Source organism: Balaenoptera borealis (assembly GCF_965194805.1).
Source record: "Balaenoptera borealis genome assembly, chromosome: 1".
Classification (NCBI taxonomy): domain Eukaryota; kingdom Metazoa; phylum Chordata; class Mammalia; order Artiodactyla; family Balaenopteridae; genus Balaenoptera; species Balaenoptera borealis.
In genome coordinates this window covers 38,099,800-38,126,771 of record NC_138860.1, presented here as the reverse complement: position 1 = coordinate 38,126,771, position 26,972 = coordinate 38,099,800, and the positions used below count along the sequence as shown (strand labels likewise).

Genomic DNA, 26,972 nt, shown 5'->3' with positions numbered 1-26,972 from the left:
AAACCCACACACATATTGTCACCTTATCTTTGATAAAGGAGGCAAGCATATACAGTGGAGAAAAGACAGCCTCTTCAATAAGTGGTGCTGGGAAAATTGGACAGATATATGTAAAAGTATGAAATTAGAACACTCCCTGACACCATGCACAAAAGTAAACTCAAAATGGATTAAAGACCTAAGTGTAAGGCCAGACACTATCAAACTCTTAGAGGAAAACATAGGCAGAACACTCTATGACATACATCACAGCAAGATTCTTTTTGACCCAGCTCCCAGAGAAATGGAAATAAGAACACAAATAAACAAATGGGACCTAATGAAACTTAAAAGCTTTTGCACAGCAAAGGAAACCATAAACAAGACCAAAAGACAACCCTCAGAATGGGAGAAAATATTTGCAAATGAAGCAACTGACAAAGGATTAATCTCCAAGATCTACAAGCAGCTCATGCAGCTCAATATCAAAAAAACGAACAACCCAATCCAAAAATGGGCAGAAGACCTACATAGACATTTCTCCAAAGAAGATATACAGATGGCCAACAGACACATGAAAGAATGCTCAACATCATTAATCATTAGAGAAATGCAAATCAAAACTACAATGAGATATCATCTCACACCGATCAGAATGGCCATCATCAAAAAATCTAGAAACAATAAATGCTGGAGAGGGTGTGGAGGAAAGGGAACTCTCTTGCACTGTTGGTGGGAATGTAAATTGATACAGCCACTATGGAGAACGGTATGGAAGTTCCTTATAAAACTACAAATAGAACTACCATACGACCCAGCAATCCCACTACTGGGCATATACCCTGAGAAAACCATAGTTCAAAAAGAGTCATGTACCAAAATGTTCATTGCAGCTCTATTTACAATAGCCAGGACATGGAAGCAACCTAAATGTCCATCAACAGATGAATGGATAAAGAAGACGTGGCACATATATACAATGGAATATTACTCATCCATAAAAAGAAATGAAATGGAGGTATTTGTAATGAGGTGGATGGAGTTAGAGTCTGTCATACAGAGTGAAGTAAGTCAGAAAGAGAAAAACAAATACAGTATGCTAACACATATATACGGAATCTAAGGAAAAAAAAAAAAAAAGGCCATGAAGAACCTAGTGGCAAGATGGGAATAAAGACACAGACCTACTAGAGAATGGACTTGAGGATATGGGGAGGGGTTGGGTTGAGATGTGACAGGGTAAGAGAGTGTCATGGACATATATACACTACCAAATGTAAAATAGATAGCTAGTGGGAAGCAGCCACATAGCACAGGGAGATCAGCTCGGTGCTTTGTGACCACCTAGAGGGGTGGAATGGGGAGGGTGGGAGGGAGGGAGATGCAAGAGGGAAGAGATTTGGGAACATATTGTATGTGTATAACTGATTCACTTTGTTATAAAGCAGAAGCTAACGCACCATTGTAAGGCAATTATACTTCAATAAAGATGTTTAAAAAAAAAAAAATTAAAAATTTTTGTTATTCTTTTCGTTCTTATTTTTCTCATTGAGACCAAAGTAGACATAGAGACCTTGGAGTGTCTGAAATTGTTTGAGTGGAAACCAGAGAGTAAAGCACTCTTTCAGCAAACTGTCTTGTCAGAGGTAATAAAATTAACTCAGTTGCCAGGGCCAAGGGAGTTCTCATGCCAGGCTCCCACTTTGTCTCTGTATAAACTTTCTCTTTTATATCTCTCCGAGGGAGGCCTTCTTCCTAAATAGAGAATGCACCTAAAATCTGCTCAGTCAACCATGAGGCATGTAAAGCCACTTTACTCATCTAAGGGGAGAAGGTCATACCTGGTAGTGATTAATAGACTCCAGAAGTCATTGAATCCAAAAAGACTCTGCTGAAGGTAATGCTCAGGATTTCAGGGTAGCCTCTATATTATATTTCCTAATTCTTCCTTGGTTTTCACCCCTACTCCAAGCTAGAGGCCACCTCTTTCTATTTCTGTGTGGATGGAGGCAGCTGGCGTGCCTAGTTTCTGGCTGGCGTCTGTAAGACTTACAGATAATCCAGTCTTCAACATTCTGAGCGTCCCTGTTCCCTTAGTTTTCCATCACTAACCATCTTCTTAAATTTCTTTTTTTTTTCCAAGTCATAAATTCTGTGACTATCTCTTTGTTTCAAGTTTTCCTGGGTGGCTTTCTCCCTGTGACTCTCCATTTTGTACAGTGGCCTGATTTCTAATTTTCCTCCATGTCCAACCCTCCACCACCAACCCTTGTTTGTTTAATTTCACTTCTAACTTTTGTTTTATTTAGGTATGCAAAAGGGACTGAGTCCATACATAACATGTTTAATTCATATTCATATTCTAATTACTTCTGCCAAAGTTAGGCATTATGTCCAAAATTTGGGAGTGTTTGCATCATAACCCAGGAGAACTGATAGAAGTATTTATAATTTAGGTGATTTGAACTAATATTTTGATCTAGACACAGGTTATATATCTATTTTCTGTATTCAACCATATTTTCCCCCAGTAAACATCTTTCTTTAACTGGTTTGGGTGCGCTGGTTCCATTTCTGTAGTTGCATATCAGAAAATGATATACAAATTCCTATCTCTTCACCACTTGACATGTGAATTGCAAACTTTGTGTTGGTAATTATTGATTTGTTTTAGGTAGGGCAATTTAAGCTGTCCATAGATTTAGGATGACAAAGTGGAAAGATAAAAGAAGGAAGAGAATCATTTTCCAGACAATAGTCAAGAAAAAGGCCTAAGCCTTCCAGGGGTGGCAGAATGGTGAACAGTCTTCTGAGGCCTCAGATCTTCTGGGTCCAGTTCTCTGAGATAACTCAGCAGGGTGACCATGCACATACAGATAAACAATCGTCTTTTATTCTTCAGAACATTCTCCAGGGCTTGCTTGTGCGGAGGGAAGGATGCAAACCCTGTTTGTTTTAATATCTCAGAAATTCCCTTGTATTGCTAAGTTGCTTTGAATAGTCAACTGTTGAATCTTTGGCTACCCCTATGTGTAGAGTAAGGAGATAATTGCTCTGATCCCAGGGCGAACCATCTGCTAGTACAAATTGCTCTGCTATGTGCTTCATTGAAATGCTTGTGTTCGTTATATTATGTTGAAATGTTCATGAAACATGATTTATACTAAGCTGTGTTCCTGGAAAATTTGATTCTATAAATGGGCAGAACACTCTTAATTGCAAAGGCTCTTCTCTCTCTTTAGATTTCTAAACTGCTGTGCTGATTTGATCTGGGGCCCTGGAGAGCCAACAGTCTGTGATAGTGTCTGATTATCGATGCCTAGGAGGATACAGCAGTGACAATCCAAATTTACAAGACTCATAACAGTTTCTGAAACCTCCTTCAAAGCAGACGTTTGTGAGTTCTGGAATCTGAAAAAAATATGTCTTGTTATTATGATATAATTCAAATGGTCTTTGTTGATGCTCCTATTGGAGAGTTCAGTTAGTGCCTCATCTATCAGCTTTATGTTTGTATTGTAATACCAGTCAGGGGAAAGTATAATTTGATAAATACCCACTCCTAAATCTTTTATTGTGCTGTGTTAATGTAAGATTAATGACCATGATGTCTTGAGATAGGATTTTTTTTGATTTGTTGCTTTATGTCTTCCAATATCACACAGATCTACAAGATGTACCTATGGCACAAAGGGAGAAAATAATGATTTAAGTAGAAAATAGGAGTAGGGCCTTCAATTAACAAGACATTGTTAACATTTGTAGGTAGATTTTATAATTTTCCAAACATGTCTGCTAGAAATTTTAGAAGTAAAAGTGGTGAGAGGCAGAGAGACTTAAGATATTAGCAATTTCTTCCTGCCACAATATTTCTTACTCCACTGTGAATAAATCTAATGCTAATTTATTTATCCATCTATCCTTTGAACTGCAATTTAAAAAGCCATAAAACAAAGATTCAGGCAGGATGGCAGACTTGCTCAGATTAAATACTCCAGTGACTTTTACCATCTGAGGTCTATTGACATATAATGAATATTAGTGAACCTCGAATCACCAGGCTGGGTCTCCCTCACTGTTATCTTCATGATCCATGATGATTTGTACACACCAAATATTTCTTTGGGTGGAATGGTTTTACAAATAATGCTTGGAAATTTTATATATAAGGCTAAAAGTTAGTAGATCCAGCTTCAAAAAAAAAAAGTATGTGAGAGTCTTTTATCACTCTCTTGTAGACTAGACAGACAGGAATTTAGGCCCTCGTGTGGTGAAATTAGCTTTAAAATTCCTCTTTGTCTTTCCCAGCAAGAGCCAAGACTGAGAGAAGAGCTATTTATTTGAAACATCTCTCTTCCATCTCTTCCTCATTTTTCATAAATTTGATTCCCTTTTTATTATCATTATTTATGTTTTGTATAACTAGAAGAAGAATTTGTCATGGATTACGTCTTATTTGCAAGAGGCTCTAGGAAGATAGCAACAAGGCATGCACAATATATCATAATTTAGCAGCTTCTCTTGTAACTCTACTGAAGTAATGGTGGAAAAAATACATATAAACAACTCTGAGGACAGATTTTGAATGATCCAGTAATTTTGATTTATTCTTGGTATTTGATGGAGCTGTATTAGCAGTTAAAGTCAATGGCTAAATGATTCCCAGCACAAAATGAGCCAGAAGTACAAAAGAAGCTTTACAATGCACAATTGAGAGCTCCAAGCCTCCCAGCTGAAATTTCCAAAGTGCAGTGTAAATAACAGGCCTGGTTGTCACTTTCAACTAACAATTCCACCCAATATGGTCTAGCTAGGTAATTTGTCCACTACTCCTTTATGAAGCAGTAAACACCAGCTTAATTCCTTTGGCCTTTCTAAAGCAATCAGCCTCATTTCTTATATCTACTGCAGAGGAGGGGTGAATCTCCTGCCTCTGGTGACAATAAGCCCTACTCAACAAAGGTGTGGAACCTGGGATTGCATAGAAATGCTTTCCATGCCCATTAATAACATTGGCTGCCAATCATGTTGAAGAGATCTCAACCTTCCCGAGTTCTCTAGGGAAAAGGACTCTCATATTCCTATATTTATTTCCCTTCCTCATCCAATACTCCCGCTTACCCCTAAACAGCCATTTTTCTCTTCATTTTTTCCCTCTATGGCTTTCCCTGTCACAAAGAGGAAATAAATGAAAGTATTGGAAATCAAAATCTAGCACTCTAACTACCAATATTAACAGAAAGGGAAAAGTGTTCCAGATATCAATAAGAGCCTCAAATCCAACCAAGCAAAATATACAATTAAGCAGGCAGATGCTGGCTCGGCAGCTACTGAGATAGACTGATTTCCACTGCTTCATTAATTTGACTTGGCTACTCTGAGCAATTTGGTTATACCCTCACAGCAGATTTCTTAGCCAGAAACAGATCCCCAAAGATTACAGATGTTATGAGGGAAAGACCATCCAAACATGAGATCTTTGATCTTTCCAGCCCAGGTGGGAAAGCTAATAAATTTGTATAAATGCTTCCCAGGGCATCTCTATTTAGCAGTGATATGGAAAGTTTAATTTAAGAAGTTGGATGTGGACTGGCGAATCCTCTTTCTTCTCTAACTTCACGATGGCATTCAAGTGCAGAGAAGTCAATCCTTACATCTACCTACTGGTCTTTATTCCTATATTTTGAATCAATGGGTATGAGCCCTGATACTGTTACCTAATTTGTTGACTGAACACGCACCGGGGTCCTAACCTGGGCCGAGAGCCCCTGTCCCATTAGGGAGGTTCTTTTTTCGATCAGATTTGTGTAGCCAATAACAAAACTGATGCTGAGACTGGAACAGCACAAACTTTATTCAATGGCCAAAGAATGGAGAAGAGGGGACTTAGTTCACAAATCGGCTTCTCAACCTAATTCAGGCAGAGACACCAAATATATAGGAGGGTCGAGATAAACGGGAGAGAACTGAAAAGAGTGGGAGGAATATTCATGAGTTATCAGAGAACAGGGGTATGGTGTGGACCTGAAATGATGCAACTCTCCTTTTCAGTACTTATGTGGGCTTTTCTGGTTGTTGGCCTGGCAATCTTCAACTGTCATGGCACTGGTGGGTGTGTCATTTAGCATGCTAATGCATCACAATGAGCGTATAATGAGGCTCAAGGTCTACTGGAAGTCAAATCCTCTGCCATCTTGGGCCTAGTTGGTTCTAACCAGTTCTTGGTTTTCCTCTTTGTAGCTTCCTCTTGAAACTTAGATAAGAGTAATTGGTTTCTATTCAAGGGAGGGGCAGGGGTATAATTCTGGAGCAACAGCCTTGGTGACAATACTATCATTCATTTGAAAAGAATCATTTGGGGACTTCCCTGGTGGTCCAGTGGTTAAGAGTTCGTGCTTCTACTGCAGGGGGCGCAGATTCAATCCCTGGTCAGGGAACTAAGATCTCACATGCCATGCAGCGCAGACACAAAAAAGAAAAAAAAAAAGAAGAATCATTGGAAACATCCCATCATTTATTCATTCACCAAATATTTACTAAATTCTTACTGTTGCTAAGCATTGTAATGGACATTAGGGATGAAAAATGAACACTGCTTGGTCACTGCACTTGCAGAACTCAAAGTCTCATGGGAAAGTCAGATATGTAAATAGACTATTATAACACAATAATCACAATAATATGTGTATATTATTATGTGTGTATACATATTATGTGTATAATATGTGTATATTATTATTGACATAAAAACCCTGAAGAGAGAGGAGGAATTGGGAGAGTTATGAAAGGGTCATAAGAGCAAGTGGTATTTGAGTGTATTTCTAAAAGATGCCCAGGAATTTGCAACTCTTGGTAAGGAGTTGCTGTGGTGGGGAGGCTCTGGGGGGGTGTGTGGTCACTACTCAGGAAGATTTTATTGAGCCATTACTGTCTTTCCAGCATTGTGTCAGGTGAATTCATTATGCCCACACAACTCCATTATCACCACCGGATCTTCCTGGGAGACATCTCCAGGATGGAAAAGAAGGGGGTGGAGTTGTGGTGAGGAAACTTTGAGCTTCATTACCTAAAGGTCATTTGGAGAACAAGGTGAATGTGTTCAGCTCCTCTTTGGAAGTTTCTCCTGAGCTGCCAAAATGCCACCATTTAAGAAGACAGGAGCAGAGTTTTTCTCTTTAATTTCTCTGCTCATTAAGCCTTCACTTCTGAGGTGTGAAAATGACTCCAGGCTGGTAATAAACTGCTAGAGAAGTCATTATTTTAAAACCGATCTTGATCCCAAAGGGGATGGGTTGGTACAAAGCACAATTGCTCTAAGATCAGCTCCTCTGTAGGACAATGATTGTTCAAATGTTTCAGTTATCATAAGAATAAGAAAGGGCTGTCTAGTTACTGCAAGAAAAGATGAAGCACAAAGCTCTCAGAGCTAGGCAATAATCACACTAGTCTATTTTGGGGGGTGGGGAGAGGGTACATTTCAATGGGGGAAAATTATAGTATTGTTAGCCTGTGTATTATAATGCAAAGGAAGCTGAAAGGGTACTGAAAGGACCAAAGTAGACAGAAGTCACTTTCAGGGAGTTTAGTGACGTTAAAGAAGGGACTGGGAAGAAGTTGGACTAACAATAATGCTGTTAATAATAACAAGATCCTCCTGAAGCAGTAAATGTCACTCACCTCCACTCCCACGAGAACTTAGTCCTGGATAGACGCACCTGGTCAGTTTTGCTTTTTTCACATTGGTTCTCATTTTGCCCCCAAATTAGTAAGGGGCAGGAAAGTTTCTCTTGACTAGCACTTTCCCAAGGCAGTAAGTCCCAGACCTTTGGTACATTGACCTTCTGTATCCTTTCTCTTCCTCCCCTTCCCTTCCTCCCTCCCTGCCTCCTCCTCTGCCTCCCTCCTTCCTTCCTTCCTTCCTACCTTTTTTCGTTTCCTTCTTTCTTCCTGTTGTTTGTTCAATGCTTAAGGCTATATATTTCCTCTTAAAACCATCATGTACAATGCAATCTCTGAATTTCTCTCTAAATAAAAGTGAACTAAGACAATTTGATTTCAAGAAATTTTTGAGCATACAGTGGAACCCAGTGAGATAATCAAAGAGCTCCTGCGTTGTTGCCTAAGTGGGGATTGTGGGAGGTGTAGAGTGAAACATGATTGATTAAATGTGGGTAAAATGTTATTCTAAGGTTTTGGCTTTTCATCCCCTTTGAGCAATCAACCCCCTCTGCTTGGACAAATTAAGGGTCATGATTAGAGGGAAACTGAAGCTTCTGGCTGGTGATATAGCGATGCTGTTCCTCAGGAGCTAATCTCTTCTCTGGGGAAAGGAACCCATCTAGTCACCTCACCTCTGACCTAGAGCCAGTGAATCTGAAGGGGAGAAGGAATAGTAAAACCCCTGTGGTCTACACAAGGTTTTGGCTTTTCTCCTGAGGTTACTAATTATTTCCTTCCATGGCAATTTGGTCACATGTCCTCATTGTAAATCACCCAGGGACCTGCCCTTCACCTCTAAAGACCCATTCTCAGCTTTCCATTGGCCACCAGGTGCATGGCCTTGTTCAAACACATAGCAGTTGTTACTCAAGGCATAAAATGATTAGTTGTTCTTTCGGTAATGGCTCTCGGATTCTATGGTCGCATCAGCAATCAAAAGTAATATCTTATAGCTCACCTCTTCTCAAACCCCTTATGTTATATGGTCAACTTCCACGTGATGGGTTATTCTCCAGCCCCTTGAAAATCAATTCAGCAACAGATGGCAACTAATGAGGAGACTGGATGTTAGGGATCTAATCAGAGCACAAAGGAAAGAAGAGAGAACACATGGTGATCTCAACTGGAGTGATGTGATCAAATTTCTCATGTTTTTTGGCTCATATTGATGACTAAGCCTTGTCTGTTGCCTAGGAAGTTTGGCAAATAGAACCTTTGTGGCCTGTGGGAACAGCTCCAAGAATTTTACCATCAAAACCCCGGCCAGAACACGACCACTACCTCCAGCCCCACCTTCACCACCACTACCTCCACCTCCACCTCCAGCACCTCCTGCATTTCCACCTTCACATCCAGTGCCACAGTGAGCACCAGCACCATCACCGTCATCACCACAATCCCACCACCTTCACCACCACCAGCACTGCCACCCGATCCACTTCAGATCAGTACATGAGTAGGCAGCGGCATCTTCCCTATATTTGAATGAGGGCTTTGTGAGTCTGCCTTGCCCCTAGTTCCTCTTCTTTTGGGAGCTTCAGCTGATCATTTATTCCTTTTTAATTTAAAATTTTTATTTACTTAATTTTTTAAAAGTGTAACCTTCATTTTGCTTAAAACTCAGAAATTATGAAGAGTATAAGCACTGAAAATTTTCAAAATATAAATATATCCCTTTTACACAAATGGTAGCAGATTATATACAACATTTATTTTTAACTCTCTCAACAATATGTCTTGGACATCATTCCAAAAGAGTCCATAAATAGCTTCATTCTTTTAAAAATATTTTTAAAAGTTAAATTTCTGCTCTTACCTATATTAATTCTTTTCCTCTCTGTTACTTGGGTTTATTTTGGTGTTTTTAATTCTAATTTCTTCTGAGAGACGCTTAGCTTATTGATGTTCAATCTTTCCATTTCTATTTCTATTTTTTTCTAGTATAAATAATTATCACTATATATTTCTGTATATTCCATTAGCTTCATCCCAGGTAAAGTATATACATAATTTTGTTATATTTTTATTCAAAATATTAAAAAAAAATTATTATGCTTTGTTCTTTGACCTATTTAAAAGTATATTTCTTAACTTTACCAAACAGGGCTTTTTCAAGTTGTCTTTCTGTTGTTGATTTTTAGCTTAATTGAGTTGTTGTCAGAGAGCATATTCTATGAAGTTTATTTTTTTTAAAGTTGTTCATTTTGCTTTATGTCCCAGTATATAATTATTTAAAAAAATGTTCTATGTATGTATGCTTCAAAATATATATTCTATAGGTCCTGAATTGAGTCTTCAACAGATGTCTATGAGATTTATTTTGTTAATTTTGTTTTTCAAATATTCTATTTCTTTACTGACTTTTTTCTTGTTATATCAATTCCTTGTAGTTGTAAATTTTTGCTTTATATATTTTGAGGCCCATATTATTAAGTGCATGCAAATGTAAAATTGTTATACTTTACTTTTATATTTAGCCTTTATCATTATAAGTTATCTTTATCCTTACCTCTAGTGAAGCTTTTCATCTGAAAGTCAGTTTTGACTGATATTAAAATAGCTGCATGAGATTTCTTTTGTTTAAAGTTTTCAATTTTTAAAAGCCTTTTTTTTTTCATAAAAGGGAGAATCTTTTAATAATTTAGCACAAAAATCAAATTATATAAACTTGGTATATTCCAGAAAATATTGCTTTCAACACTTACACCATGATCAAAATTCCTTTGGTAGCTTTTCATCAAAATGAGGCATGCTATTATGTAAAGTATAAAGCACTTTTAAATGTTCTCAGAAAAGTGTCTTTGTTTTAGTTACCAAACGAACATCATCGTCCGCTGCTCAGCCTCAGCTGCGCGCACACAACATGAAAGCAGGTGCCACCGAGGTCACCCCTGCTCACAATGTCAAGTCTCCTCCGAAACGTTTACAGTGGTTACAGCAGAGGACAGCCACCCTGCCCAGGGCCGTGAAAACAAAACCAAACTTTATTGTTGCAATCATAAAAACACTGCAATTAGAAAAAAGCAAACAGCAGTTCCCCAATGCAGAGAACGGGGCTGCTAGGCTCAATCTTAGAACAGCAAACACACACACACTGCCCCCCTCTAAACCCTCAAACAGAAAATCCCCAAGGGACGCAGTGGAAGTAAAGTGAAGGCGCTGATGGGCTCGCGGCATCACACACGTCGGACGTGGTGTCCTCTTGGTGCATCAGAGGTCTCGTCAAGGAGCCCCATCCTGAAAACCAGTCCTCGGAGGTTAACACTTGTTGAAAGACCTGGAACAGATGCTACTATCCAGGCTGCATAATCGACCAGCCAGCTTTAACACTGACTGTTTCTCCCTAATGTTCACCAGTAAGGGTTCTTGTTTGGGTCTAAGAGCTTGTGTCCCTGCAGCTACAGAAGGGCAGCACGGAGGGTCTCACACACACACACCGAACATCAGCTTCTGCCACGAGAACACCGCTTACAGAGGAGCCTCTTTTAAGAAACCAGTATCTGCTTGTCTGACCTCAGAGTCAGTCTGTAGAGCCATGGAACCATCCAAACGCCTAAAAGAACAGGAGGAAGAACTGGAGGGAAGGTACACAAGCCATTTAGAAATCCTTGAGCCTGTGAAGGAGGATCCAAGGATCCCCCCTTTCCTGCTACTCCCAAAGCAGCCATGTTGCTAAGTCCCAGAAAGTCCTGGAAACAGCACAGAAGTGTTTCTGCCCTAAAGATACATTCTAGTGTCTCATGGGAGGAGCCGCCACGAGCCTCAGGCCACGTAGCGGTACTGGTTGGGACTGTCCTGGTCTCTCTCCATGTAGTCTCTGTCTATGAGAGATTCGATTCTCTTTTTCAAATCTCCAGGTTTGATGAGAAACTTCAGCTGATTATACAATTCGGAAACGAGCAGGTTGTGGCCCAGCGTCTTTCTCATCTTCATTATCCTGACGATGGCGGTGTCGATCTGGTACTGCCGGTCCTGGAACACGCGCTCTGTGGTGCTGACCTGCTCTTCAACGGTTTCCTTCATCTGAATTTGATTGATCTTGATCCGAAACAACTTGTGCTTGAATTCTCCACTGAAGATGAATTTGTCTCCATCTTCGACCTCCCTTCCTTTGGGACTTTTGATCAGGACGCGTGCTTTCCCACAGGCCAGGGACTGCAATGTCCTCCGCAGCTCGTTGTCCTCTATCCCAGTGGCCAACTTTATGTCCTCAAAGCTGAATCCGTTCCCTTCGTTGAACACGAGAAGCACCAGCGTCTGGAACAGCGACACCTGGAACTCCTTCTTTCCCTCTTTAAACTCTGCTTTCAACACGGCGTGACCCAGTGTAGTTTGCCACTGAAGCTTTCAACCGCTGTGCTTTCCAAGATAAAACGTCTTGAATACTTCCTGAAGTTTAATCATTTCTGGAGTTAGATGTACTTCCATGGGGGTGTACGTTGGCCAGTATCCCATCGTAAGTATGTTCACTGTCAGGTCTATAGAGCCTGGGTCACTTTGATTCTGTATATACTGCTTGAAATGAACCATGATGTCCTTAGAGAGCTCCATGTCCTTGAACATGCCTTCCAGCTTGCTGGTGAAAGCAGCCCCACACTCGTGCTTCAGCTTCGACAGCATAGACTTTTCAGCATCAACGGAGGCACTTTTTCCAACGAGGAGTCTTTTTGCCCAATCTTTCTTATAAAATGCTTCAAAGACATCTTTACTGTGAATGAACCAGAATAGGACCATGATCTTGTCCAGGGTCCTCTCCAGCTCCTCGTCCGTTGCTTCCTTATTACCTGCTCTCAGTTTTGAATCAACATGCTTTGCTATCAGCTCTGCAGGTTTGTTTGGCCTCTTGTTGATGAACGATTCGAAGGACTCCTTCATCAGGGTGATGAACTTCTCGCTCCTCTGGAAGCACACTTCTATCACGTGGTCCACTCGGTCCTTGAAATCCAGCAGGTCCTGCGCCGTATCTTTATCTTTTTCAGGATTGATAACGATCATTGTCCCAAAAGTCTTGACGTACTTGCTCCAGTGCTGCAGCAGCGCCTGCTGGCCGCCCCGCACACGGCTGAACAGCTGGTACATCTGAGTAAGGTCGGGCACTCTGTTCTCATCCAACAGGTGGTCCAGCCCTTTCTGCAGAATCGCTGTTAAATGTTCTCCTAACAGCTACTTCTCCACACAGGCAATCAGTGGTTTCTGTGTGCTGTGGTCTAGATACGTGATCACGTGGTCACCCTCCTCCCCCAGGCGCTTACTCACATGTCAGGTACTCTGGAACCTCTCTTTCTTGCATTAACCTTTGGCCTTCTGCAGCATATAAACAATTAGTTTCTTCCAAAAATTTCAGTTCAAATGAATCTTTATACACCTGGAGGTCGGACAGCATGCCCAGCCGGCTCTGGTCCACGGCCTCCCCGCTCCCCCTCTTGATCAGCAGCAGGATGCCATCGATGGTTTTCGTCTGAACCATTTTATCACTAATAATATGGTCTCTAAATAGTTCTAATCCCATATCCCAGATGGAAGAAAGCACGGAATTCTGAAGCACGTAAGTACGATCCAGAAACAGGAAGATACTTCTGATCATGATCCTTTGTCTGCAGTGATCCTGCCAGCATGTGTTAATCTTCTTTAAAAATAAAACACTATCTAGCGAGTTCTCTAAACTGAAGGATTTGTGCTTGCACGTGGCCTTCACAGACCTGGCGCAGCTGCTGGTAGAGCACTGGGGAAACTTTGTGAGAACAAAGATTTTCAACAGCCTGGTAGAGCTCTTCCAGGTTCTATCTGATGGAGGTACTACTTTGTATGGCTTTCACTGCTTCATGAAGTTTCTGCCAGCTGTCCTGAGTGTAGTTATCAGGCAATTTAGGTCTGTCTCGGAAATTCTTTATCACAAGCTTCTTGGAGCCGCCGGCGGCCCTGGGGTTGGAGGTGGCGGCCGCGGCGAGGGACGCGGGCTTGGTGAGGCCGTTGGTGTGTCCGACAAGCGCCGAGAAGCTGCCCTTCCGAGGGGTCTCGTCGGCCTCGGCCTCGGTCTCCGCCGCCCGGACTCGCCCGCCCTCCACTGCGCTCCCTCAGCCCCGCCCGTCCCGGCCCAACCGCCGCCCGACCCGGCCCGACCAGACCCGGTGCCGCAGGCCTCGGGAGCGCGCCAGACCCCGACCCGACATAGCCCCGAGCTCGCGGGCGCCGCGGTCCGTGTGGAACCCGCAACAGTCGAGGGCCCGGCAGGCCGGGGCACCGGGGCGCCGACGAGGCGGCTTCGTGTGGGGGGCAGGGAGTCGCAGCGCAGCCCCCGACCTTCCTCCGCCCGGGCGCGCCGCCATGCCGGCCCCTTAAAAGCCTTTTGTATCCTTAACTTTTACATATGTTTCTTTTAAATAACATATAACTATGCTTTTTGAAAGTCAATCTTTTATCTAGAATATTTTGTCCATTTATAATAATATAATTCCTGGAGCTTTTGCGTTTAAATCCAACATCTTATTTTGTGCTTTGTCTGCCATACCTTCTCTATATTCATTTTTTACTTGTCTTGCAAAAATTTGGATTAATAATTTTTTATCATTGTATTTTTTCCCTCTACTAGTTTATATGTTAAAGGCATAGTTTCTATTTTTTTTCCTAGGGACCTTAGAATTTACAGCATGCACATTAGGTAAGTCTAAAATTAATTAATATGCCTACCTACCTCCTAGATAATTCAAGAATTATCATAACATTTTAATACCTCATGGATTAAATGGATTTTTTGTTGTTCTTGCTGCCATGTACTTCAATATTATTAAAAAAAAAAAAACCCACTAGGTATTGTTATTATTCATCTATAAACTATAATCACTAAATACATGTTGCTATTATTATTTTGACAAACTGAAGCTGTTATCTGTTAGTCAATTCAGAATAAGAAAAATTTTAAAATTTTATTTTACCTTTATTCTTTCTCTAATACCCTTTCTTTATGTAAATTGGAGTTTTTGATTGATATCATGTTTCTTCTTTTTATTGAAGAATTTCTTTTAACATTTCTTGCAAGGAAAATCTACTGGTGATAAATTCCTTCAATGTTTTTTGTCTTAGAAAATCTTTATATTTCCTTTACTTTTAAAGTATAATTTTGCCAGACACAGAATTCTGTGTGTTTTTTCTGGTGTTTTTTTCTTTCAACACCAAATATTTTACTCTACTCTCTTCTTGCTTGGATGATTTCTGAGAAATCTGATACAATTTTTACCTTTGCTTCTCTATAGGTTTCTCTTTCCCTACCTCCTGAAACTTTTTTCAAGATTTATTCTGTGCCTGATTTTTTGCAGTTTGAATATAATATGCATAGGTGTAGATTTTTTTTTTGGGGTATTTATCATGAGCTTGGTGTTCTATGAGCTTCCTAGATCTACAGTCTGGTGCCTATCATTAATCTGGGAATGTTCTCAGTCATTATTGCTCCAAATATTGCTTCTATTCTTTTCTCTCTTCTCCTTATGATATTCCCATTATGTCTATGTTATACCTTTTGTAATTTTTCCACAGTTCTTAGATATTCTGTGATGTCTTTTTCATTCCTTTATTCTCTTTGTATTTCCCTGTGGAATTTTTATTGACATTTCTTCAAGCAAATTGGTTCTTTCCTCTGCTGCCTCTAGTTTATTGATGAAACTATCAAAGGCATTCTTTATTTCTGTTACAGTGTTTTTGATTTCTATAATTTGCTTTTGATTATTTCTTAGAGTCTTCATCTCTCTTCTTACCTTACCCCTCTGTTTTTGCATGCTGTTTACTTTTTTTTCATTAGATCCTTTAGCATAGTAATCATATTTATTTTAAATTCCTGATAATTCCAGCATTTCTGCCATATCTGAGTCTGGCTCTGATGATTACTCTTTTCCTTCAAATTATGTTTTTTTCTTTTAGTATGCCTTGTAATTTTTTTGTTCATAGTCAGATATGATCTTCTGGGTAAAAAGAAACTGAGGTAAATAGACATTTAATGTGAGGTTTTATGTTTATCTGGCTAAGGGTTAGGCTGTGTTTTACTATTTGCTGTAATTCTAAATGTTGAAGCTAAAATTTACTCTGGTGTCCTTGTATTTGTTTCCCTCTTGTTTTTTGATTTCCCTATACAATTTTTAAAGAAGATCTGAGACAGGCAGTTTTTTTCCAGTTGTATTTCCCTGTTATTATACAGGAACATTATTGATGTAAGGTGGGGGGGAAGAGAAGTATTCTATAGTCTTATGATTAGGTGTCAGTCTTTTAGTGAGCCTGGACTCCTGGCTGTGACCTTCACAAGTGCTTCTTGTTTTGTCTTGTTGTTTTCTTCCCCTTTAGGTGAGGCAGGAGGGCTAGCATGGGCTGGAATTGGGTGTTTCCCTACCTCCAGGTCAGATAGGCTCTGTTAAAATAGTTCCTCTTAAAGGCAGGCCTTGTTAAGAAGAACAGAATGTTCTGGTGTATTTTAAAATGGTTTCTCGAGGGGATTTTTCTCTTAACATTAACTGTGCGAACTTGATATAGCTTCTGGAGGTAAAACTCACAAAAGTGAGTTTTTTACCCCCAAATACTGAGCCTCTCTGGAATTTTTAACTCTCAGATTGCCCACACTGAGCCTCCAGCAATTCATCAATTACAGCTCAGGTTTTCCTACTCCAGTACTGGTTCCTGGGCATTTTTTTGTTTCAAGTTGTGATTCTTTATATCTACCTGTCTGTCTCTCCCATTCTGGGAGTATCAGTGTGCCCTATGACCTCAATTCTCTGATGGATCTAAGTTGCTGATTTTCAGTTTGTTCAGCTTTTTTTGTAAGGATGGGAATGATGACTTCCAAGCTCCTCACATACCAAGTTCAAAACTGTTTTCCTCAAATGCTGTCATTTTTAAAAACAGAAATTTTAACTTCTATTTTCTTTAAATAGTAAGTCTAGTGGTTTAAAATCGATTCTAATGGTTTCAGTATCTGAAGTCTTTAGGGATTCGTTTCTGCTCCTTGTTGTTGTCTGTTGGTTCTCATTCCTGTTATCCTTTTTCCTTACATAATTGAAAACTGTTTGGTGTCACTCATGGCCTTTGAGAATTATTTAAGTTCTCAGAGGCCCTGGATGAAGATAGCGCCATCCAGAGTTGATCTGAGTTTGCTTCTTCAATTATTTTGAATTCTTTGTCATGCAATTCGTGTATCTCCATTTCTTCAAGGTCTGTTACTGGAAGTTTACTGTGTTCCTTTGGTGGAGTCATGTTTTCCTGATTTTTCTTGATCCCTGTAGCCTTGTACCAGAGTCTGTGCATTTGAAGAAGCAGTCACCTCAGATTTTATGGACTGATTTCAGTAAGGAAAGACCTTCACCTGGGGATGGGATGACCTGGAGTATGCTGTGACCCTGGCTCTAGGGGTGCAGGGCACCAAGTGCAGGGGCATGGGATGGTTCCAGCTAGGGGAGGTGTGATGTCTCACCAGCTCAGACTGCTGGGATCCACACACTGCCCACTGTGTGGTCCTTGGCAAGAGAGCCGTGGGCAATGTGCAGTGACTACAAGGGTTGCTGGGGTCCTCAGCAACACTTCCAGATCCAGCAGGCAGGGACCAGGGCAGGTAGGAGCGGGTGGTGTGCACATGCTCTGTTGCAGGGGCTTGGCTGCAGGTGTCTGTGTACTGGTGAAGGCCGGCTACAGACACACAAAGTGGCAAGGGCTGAGGCCGTCAGCAGAGGACCAGGCCAACTGCAGGCTCAGTAGCAGCTGTGGGGCCCTGGCTATCAGCACACACTCATGCCGCTGCAGTTTCTCAGCAAGCATGTCTGCGTGACAAGGGAGACTCATGATGGAGTCAGGATGGCAGCGTGCCGGGGCCCAGTGGCAGGGGCTAGCTGCAAGTGAGCCCAGTGGTGCTGGCCAGTGACAGGAGTCAGGGTTGGATCCATTTGGGCTCACAAACAGCTCTGGGGGCCCTGGCTGTCAATGTACTCTCCCGGGCTGCTGGGGCTAGCCAAGAGTTCATGGTGGTGGGCGTCAGCTGTGAGTGTCCAGACTGGCGTCTTGCATGCCCACAGCCATAGGGGCTGGAGCTGGCTGTCCCTTTGGGGATCCTGGGCTCTGGGGAGGGGAGAGGGGTTGGGGTGGTGAGAGACTCTTGCAGCTGGCATCTGCAAATGTGGAGAAAACTTTAGCAGTGAAATCTTCAGAGGGTCCAGGATGGCTGTGCTGACTGTTGGTCTCTTCACGGGCGAAAGCCATTGGGGTCCTCTGCAAAGCAGTGTCCTGGGGTCTGCAGCAAGGTTCTCAGTGATGAAAGTTGGGGGTGCCCGAAATATCCACCAGGGCTGTTGTCCTCAGCGGTGAAGGCTACTGGGGTCCTTTGAAGAGCAGGCCACGGGGAACCACGGTGGCTCCCACCGTGTGGCTGATACTGGTAGCCCCTGCTGTTCTTCCTTGTTCCTAGCATTTTCTAGGTGTCTCAGCCTTCCCGGTCTTTGATTGGGGTGAAATCAAAGCAGGTCCTTTGTGTAGTGCCTTGAAAGGTGGGGAATGTGGTTACTCACCCCACTCCCCCTTTGCTGGCAAAGGAAACTCTTTTGAGTTGCGGGGTTTCCTTTTGGTGCTGAGCAGTGCTGGCCTGGGGGATGGGCTGATGCAGGCAAAATGAAACTATTCTTTCTACCCCTTTTGTGTGGTATTCTCAGATATTTTTTTTTTGTTTCACTGTGTTACTGAAGCTTCTTAAATGGACTCCTGAGCTCTCCCAGAGCTGTTTTCAACCAAGGATAAGCTACCTAATTGTTGATCTTTGTTGGGGAATGGAGGCTGGGGTCTCCTATTCTGCCATCTTGGTGACATCACTGCCTCAGCTCTTCGATACTTTAAAGAAAACATTTAAAAATACTTTGTGCAGCATTTTATTTTTTCTCAGCTGGAGAATTATTTCAAATGCCCTAGCCTGCCATTACGAGAAGCAGAACTCCTCTGTATTTTTTCAAACTGTCCCTTGATTACTCTTTTGAACTTTTGCTTTAAGATGTGTATGTTTTTTGTACCAATACAAAAAGCCCATTTTCAAAACTATTTAAAGTTGGAATTCTTTAGAGCAAAGCCTAAGGCAGCCTAGTCTCTACCGCTGTTTATTCAGAGATACACAGAGAAGGGGATGAATATAGCCCTAGTGATCTGATCTGTTTGACTGGTTCTGATCGGGGGCAGAGGGTGGGAGGAGTGGTCCTGTGATCCTGACCTCACTTAGCTGGTCCAGTTGAATGTATGGTCCTAGATGCATGGGATTTCAAATACACTTAAATCATCCTCTTCACCCTCAGATTTTACTCCACCAGGGATTTTTCTCTTCTTGCATTGTTGTTGACTTTCCAGTTTTCTTTGACTTTCTCAGATCTAAATCGTCTCTTGTAGAATGTCAATTCTTTTTTATTTTTCAGACTGTTCCCTAATTTACTACTCCTTCTCTCTGAACTATATTAGGAGTCTAAAAGGCCTGAATCCAAAGTAACGCCTTTTTACTTTCTAGGCTAAATCACCTTGTTGAGTCATAAACAGTGACATTTATTGAGTGCTTACTATGTGTGATAAGTGTTTTTACTCATTATCTTGCTGAACCTTTACTCCTTTGTCACATATGATTATCTTGGTTATTTTTTTTTTAATTTTTATTTATTTATTTATTATCTTGGTTATTTTGAAGATTAAAGTTATATATGAAAGATTTGTCTTATAAATGTGCACATTTCAGTTTTCATTTTCTTGTTTTAATTGTTTATTATATTGCTTTTCTCTTTGTTTCAGTTTGAATCTTTGGGGATCATTGATCTAAAAGTTTTCAAAGATGACTAAACTGAGACTCAAAGAGTAATTTTTCAGCGTCATACAGGTAACTTGTAAGAAAGTTAAGTTTAGATGTACAAAGAGTTGCAACAATATTCCTTATTCCTTTAGCCTAGACTCCCCTATTGTTAATATCTCATGTAATCATATTACAGTGATTGAATCTAAGAAATTCATGTTGGTACAATACTATTAGTTAAGCCATAAATTTTATTCTGATTTCACCAGTTTTTCCACTGATTTCCTTCTTCTGTTCCAGGATCCAGTCCAGGATGCTGTGTTGTGTTCTTAGTTTCCTCTAATCTTTGACAGCTCCTGTTTTCCCTTGTCTTTTATGACCAGGCCATTTTTGAAGAGTGCTGGTCAGATATTTTGTACAATTTTCCTCAATTTGTGTTTGATGTTCTCTCATGACTGATTGAGATTATACATTTTGAGTAAAAACCCCACATATGTGATATGCCTTTCTCAGTACAGGCAGACCTTGTTTTATTGTGCTTCCCTCTATTGCTCTTTGCAGATATTGTGTGTTTTACAAATTGAAAGATTGTGGCAACCCTGCATCAAGCAAGTCTGTCAGCACCATTTTTCCAACAGCATTTCCTCACTTTGTGTCTCTGTGTCACATTTTGGTAATTCTTGCAATATTTTAACTTTTTCATTATTATTATGTTTGATATGATGATCTGTGACCAGTGATCATTGATGTTACTAGTACGACTTGCTGAAGGCTCAGATGATGGTTAGCAATTTTTTAGCAGTAAAGTATGTTTTAATTAAGGTATGTACATTGTTGTTTTTAGACAAAATGTTATTGCACACTTAATAGACAGTAGAGTGTAGATATAACTTTTTAAAATACTTTTTCACTGAGATATAGTTGATGTACAATATTATATAAGTTACAGGTGTACAACGTAGTGATTCACAATTTTTAAAGGTTATACTCCATTTATAGTTATTATAAAATATTGGCTATATTCCCTGTGTTGTACACTATATCATTGTAGCTTATTTATTTTCTGCATAATAGTTTGTACGTCTTAATCCGCTATCCCTATCTTGCCCCTTCCCTCTCCCCATTGGTAACCACTAGTTTTTTCTCTACATCTGTGATAGACATAAGTTTTATATGCATTGGGAAACCAAAAAATTCGTGTGTCCTGCTTTGTTGCAATATTGGCTTTATTGTGGCAGTCTGGAACTGAACCTGCAATATCTCCAAGTTATGCCTGTACATCATATCAGGGAGTACAAGACATTGATGTCTTATAAATGTTGATGTTGACATTGATCATTTGGTTAAAGTAGTGCCTACCAGGTCTCTCCCCGAAAAGGTGCTATTTTCCCTTTATAAATATATATTTTGGGGGAGATATACTTTTCGTGTTTCTCCATAAATTTCACCCACTAATTTTAACATCCATTTGTTACTTCCTATATATTTTACCTTTTATAGAGTGCACTTGTCTGGAAAGAGAATGGTATCAGATTTTCACATTCTGCCTGAGGGACCAAGGTGACAATATGGGCCAGTTTTGGCTGAAATCAAAGGAGAGTTGATATATGAGTTTGAACTGTTACCGAAAGGTGATGTGTCAGAGTAGGGCATAATCTGGAAATACAGATCAAAATTATAGGTGAAACCCAGATGTAACTGGTATCCAGTGTTAAGACCAGGCTGTCACATTAGCCGAGAAATAAAGGAAACTTGGACAAGGCACATGACCTAAAGGCATGCAAAATAATAAAAACAACTACTCAGTTTGAATATATGGGTAGAAGGTGACTGACTGGAGCTACCTAGGTGCTGTGAAAAGTGTGCTGAAGGGAGAAAGGTGTTTGCCAAGGAGGAGGATTATACAAGGATTTTGGCAGAGGTGCATTTTAATCAATTAACAGGAGGTTTTGTAATAACAGAGAAACAGTCAGTTTAGGCAGATTTTGCAATTATTCATGGAGGATGGTTATTTTCTCATATCCATTAAGAAATGAAGAATTGGAACCTAATTGTCATTGTTCTTGTTTTGCTTTACACATCCATTATTTCTTCCCCTCTCTTCTCTTTCCTTTCTAATCTCAGAGAGGGACTTTAATGGGGTCATGAACAAGATGATCCAAAGGGGACATCACAGAGTAATTCCCCCCTTTACCACCTTTTCTGGATAGAGAATCCTTTGATAGGAGAAGTAGAAATTGTGATACTATTTCTCATTGCTTCCTGGCTTCCCTTTTCCCCTTCTCTGAAAGAATGGAAGTTGGAGCACATCCTGTCATTTGTTTGGGAAGTGCCCTGCCAGGTCTAAAAGAGTTAAATAGGAAAGAGAAAAAAAGAAGCCAGAGCAAGGGGGAATCAGGAGGTCAGGAAGGGGGGAGTACGAATCTACCCAGTTCAGACCTTTGGGACAAGAGAATGATGAGGGATCCTAGGAAGCAGGGTGTGCGATTGTCAGGAGCGTCCCAGTGGCACATTTCTCAGGATTCTAAGCAATGGGGATGAGCATAGGTGGCTAGCTGAGGTAATGCTAACCATACAGATTGGGGAACCCTCAACAGTGTTTGCTGTGTACCTTCATGTTGATAACGTTAATCCCAAGGTTTTAAGTTTGATGGTGGAGAGCAGGGCTCCTTTGCGATAGGTATCCAGGTCTCAGAATCTTCCATTTTTTTCATATTGCTCCCAAGTTTGAAAAGGCAACTTCTCCAGAGAAGGGTAAGATAGCTAATCCAAAGCACCTTAAGATCAATCAGCTTATCAGAGATAAACAAAACAGCTATTTTTGAAACACTTAAGGCTCAGTACTAGTTTTCTATTACTGCTTTAACAAATTACCAAAAATTAGCTGCTTTAAGTAACATAAATTTATTATTTTACAGTATCTTTAGCTCAGAAGTCTGAAATAGCTTTCATAGGACTAAAATCAAGATGTCTGTGGGGCTGTGTTCTTTTCTGGAGGCTCTGGGCAAGAATCTGTGTCCAGTTCACTCTGAGTTGTTGGCAGAATCCAGTTCAGTGTGGTTGAAGAATTGAAGTCTTGCTGGTTTCCTTGCTGATTGTTGGATGAGGGTTGTTTTCAGCTCTTGGAGGCTACCTGCCTCCCTTGGTTCATGGCTCACTTCATCATCAAATCCTGCAATGATGGGTCAAGTCCTTTGCACATTTCAATCTCCCTGACCTCCACTTTTCCCTCACCTTTCCTGCTTCTCTTTTGTCACATCTCTGACTGACTCTGGCTGGAGAAATTTCTTACCTTTTAAGGGCTCAAGTGATTAGATCGGACCTGCATGAATAATCCAGGATAATCTCTCTATTTTAAGGCCTATAACAATTAAATCTTCAAAGTCCCTTTTGCTGTGTAATGTAACATATTCACAGATTCCAGGATTTAAGGTATGGACATCTTTGGTGAGGAGGGACATTACTTGGCCTACCATAGGCTCAAACAACACAAAAGGAAGGTTTTACAAAGGGTTGGGGGAAGAGATGTGGCGTCCGGCCAAGTCATGGAGTGCTGCCTGTGATAAACCACGGGAGGATGCTGAGGACACCACAGTGATGGGCAGGGATGATGAAGAGGAGTAGGAGGTGCTGGTCTCCTGGGTGGGTACCTGGGAGATGAGGATTTAAACTAGAGAGGCTCAGCTGGAGGCAGAAGTGATGCAGGACAACACCGCCTTCTTATATTTACCTAGGCTGACTTCACTGAGGAAAGCATGGATGGTGGTTGGGTGGGCAGAGGAGTGGGGTTGATCTCTGGAGCACTCAGCTTCCTTGAGGAGTATGTGGATGTCTGTCTAGCCCTGACAGGCCAGGCTGCACACAGGCCAGTGGCAGAAGACAAAGAAGAACTTGGAAAATCCTGGAGTTACGTGACCTGGTGGATCCAGTACACAGCTTTCCGGCTATCTCTCTGCTTTGCTAGCAGTTCTGTGGCAAGGACTCCCTTTGAGCCCTCCGCCTCTTCTTGTCAGTGGCACGGGCCCTGATGGTCCTGGCTCCTGAGAAGATCTCACATTCCCCTGCATACATCCTGACTGCCCTCCCTGCTCTCTGCTTGCTCCTAAAGGAAACTCTGGTGCAGTCCTGTCACTGAGACTAGACACACCTGTGATACTGGACTCTTCACGTGCATCATCTCACATTTGCTGGGCCCACTCTTTAGCCCAGCCATTGCCAGGTCAGCTAGCTTCACACCAATGTAACCTAATATCCCCTTGCTTGCTTTCTGCCTTAGGATGGTGCAACACTACAATAGAGATGGTTGGCACAGAAAGTAATTGTCATCCATACACACAACTTAGAAGTCAGTGGGAGTTAATATTCCATGGAACAATCTTTGCCCAATGGGAAACGTGAGCTTGTGGCAAATGCTACTCACTTCCGTCCCTGAGGTGGACATTTCTGAAGGGTATTCTATACCAGCTGCTCAGACGATCCTGGTGAAATCAATGTCCAAATGTCTACAGCTCAATAACACCCTCTCACACTGGCTTTTCACCCTCTTCAATTTTGTCCTCTCTGGGAACTCCTGTTCCTGGAGACTCGGGTGAGGGAATGCAGCTGGATATAAGGATTTGGAAGTAACCTGCATGTACATAATTGTTGCCATGAGATTGGATTACCTGCATGCAAGCTTTATCTCAGGTTCTGCTAAGACATATGCCAAATATATTAACTGGCAAAGCTGAGGAAAATCATTATCAGAATCAAACAAGTTTAATAAGATAAAGTTCAGTCTCTTTTTACAATACCCACCTGTGAGTCACAGGCCAAGACTGGGGGAAAACAGCCCGGAGCATCTCTTCCCATGACGCCTAGCTCTTGGGGAGATACATGGCTCTGTGATGCTCTTTTAGCTGCAAGCCAAGCTGGAGATGACTTGCTTGTGTAAACAAAAGAGACAGAGAAGCATAGAGGTGGCATTGAACTAGTATTAGACATAGAGTATATAGACATCATGAGGAAACAAAGTAGAAAGCCTAGGATATATCAATTAGTCAAATGAATTGATTGCTGTATTTTAGGCCTGTTCTTTGAAAGGAATTGGGAGGAGGCAGAAGAATAGGGGCAGAGTCCACATAAATCTCTTATGTAAATAAGTGTAGCAGGAGCTTAAGGATTGAATTATCTTTAGTGATGGTTGAAAGTCCAAACACTATAAGGTTGGAATGAAAGCAAACACCCTAGAAAAGAAGAGTCCTTGGCTGTGGAGGAAATACAGAGTTTAAAAGTGTTTCTTTCCTATCTGTCAGACCTTGTTCTAGTGACTTAACATATTTGAATCATCATTTTCTTGTCTGGAATTTGGGGCTAGTAATAATTTTGTTGTGATGATATGTGATAAGCATCAAATGATATGATGTCTGTAAACCAAAATTAACATAAAACAAACATTTGGTAAGAGCGAACTAGGTACCAGGACTGCCCTGGGCGTGGCAGGATACAGAGATGAGTGTTACATGGCCCTTGCCTTTGAGTAACTCCCCTGGTATGAAGCAGACAGGCACATGTGTGAATTTGTATAAAAGGCAATGGCATTGATAGAGGAGAGAAAAACCTGAGGAATCCAGAAGAGAAACAATCCATTTTTCTGGGTGTGGGAAATGAGAAGTTGACATCTAAGCTAGAAGGTTAGTAGTTTTGTCAATGTATAGAAAGCAATGAAATGTGTGAGAGAAGGTAAGAGCATTCCAAAAAGATGGACGAACAGAACTAAAGGCATATATTATGCAAGTGAGAAATTGAATGAAGAAAAGAGTAAGTTTGTTTTGGGATTTATTAAATTTAAAGTTCCCATGGAACTTCCATAGTGTTATTATTCAATAAGAAGTGGGAATTAGGAGTCAGAGCTTCAGGTGAGGGAATGGAACTGGACGTAAGGATTTGGAAGTAATTTGCATGTACATAATTGCTGTCATGAGATTGGAAAAACTGCTCAGAGAAGGCAAGTTTATTGAGTGAAGCAATAATTGACTCAGGGACAGAAATTTGTGGAATACCAATGTTTAGTGGGTGGGGAAAGGAAGATGAAACAGGATATTAAACTGGAAGCTTTCACTGAGACAAGAAAAAATAAATATAAAAATTGCAAAGTGAAGGATCAGATCACCAGACAGAAATTTAAAAGTAGATGTCTGAGAATGTTTTGCTAGCTTTCATGCCAGCAAGGAAAATATGAAAGGATCTGTAGAGATGGATAGAAGAATTTATGATGAGGGCTTCTTTGGGAAAAATCTATTCTGGGATTTCTATTATTTCTCACTCCACTCTCTTGGGAAGAGCCTCAAAGGAGATCACTTAGAGAGCTTGGTATGGAAACATTGTATTTGGGGGGTGGGCAATCACCTGACATCTAGCATATGCCTTAGGAATCATAATGTGAGGAAGCGGCCAGCTGAACTGACCTCTGACAGCAGTATAGTGAGAGATAATTGAATTTCCTTCTGATAATGTGTCCAAGGTGGATGATTCTGGAGAAGGGATGTGGATCTCATGATAAGATGTCATATGATGTCATTTAAAAAGTTATTTTGGCCAAGAGACCTTATGTCAGAGAGCAGTCTAGTTGGAGGCTTTAGTAAGGGAGCCTCCAAAATACCCACTCATTTGCTCATGAGAGGAAGGGTCAGCTTCATATTCTTGCCAAGCTCAGAGACAACTGAACCTCCTTAAGACAATACCAGTCAAGGCAGAAACTTCTCATTCCTCTGCCCTCCTTCTTTTATCCTATCCCCAGTACAAACATGGCAAGTTTAAAAATAGCAACTAGGATGAGGTAATAAAGAAAAAGAGAAAAAAATGAACCTCACCTCCTTTCTTGAAGGTAGTCAGTCCGCTTTCAACTGTGCCTTATTTGGGGTATGGGGAGCAGAAAGGGGCTATTACAACTTTGAGTGAAGATTAAAATGGCAATTAACATATTTAACTAGGAATTTCTAACTTTCAAACTGAGACTCTATGACTTAACTCATTCTTTGGTTTATTTATTTCCCAAGAGTGACTGTTCCAGTGTTTTATCCAGGGACTTGGGAGAGACATCTTCTAATGAAAAAGTATAAATGGACAGTGAAATATACAAATAAGTTTGTATTTTGAATAGATCCCACAAATTGTGCCTTTTCTCCATATGAGGAGGATTTAGACAAAGAAAGAGAATAAAAAGCCAGAGAAGTCAATAAGATTAGAGTTGCAGAAACTAAGGAATAGAAAAGTATCAAAAATAGGGCTGGTACAGGAGACAATTGTTTTCATCCTAACAATGAGGATAATCTGGATAAACTATAAAATCATAAGTGTTTTTTAAAAATATTTATTTATTTAATTTATTTATTTTATTTTTTAAATTTTTGGCTGCATTGGGTCTTAGTTGCGGCAGGTGGGATCTTCATTGTGGCATGCTGGATGTTTCGTTGTGGCGCGTGGGCTTCTCTCTAGTTGTGGCGAGTGAGTTTTC

The 26,972-nt window shown here is 40.8% G+C and overlaps 1 pseudogene across 1 annotated transcript; it reads right to left on the bottom strand.

Annotated features, from left to right (window-relative positions):
- Positions 1-1,484: 1,484 nt before the first annotated feature.
- Positions 1,485-13,744, bottom strand: LOC309633947 (cullin-4A pseudogene; annotated as a pseudogene). Its single transcript has one exon. The product of its transcript is annotated as a cullin-4A pseudogene (transcript).
- Between the last annotated feature and the right edge of the window lie 13,228 nt (positions 13,745-26,972).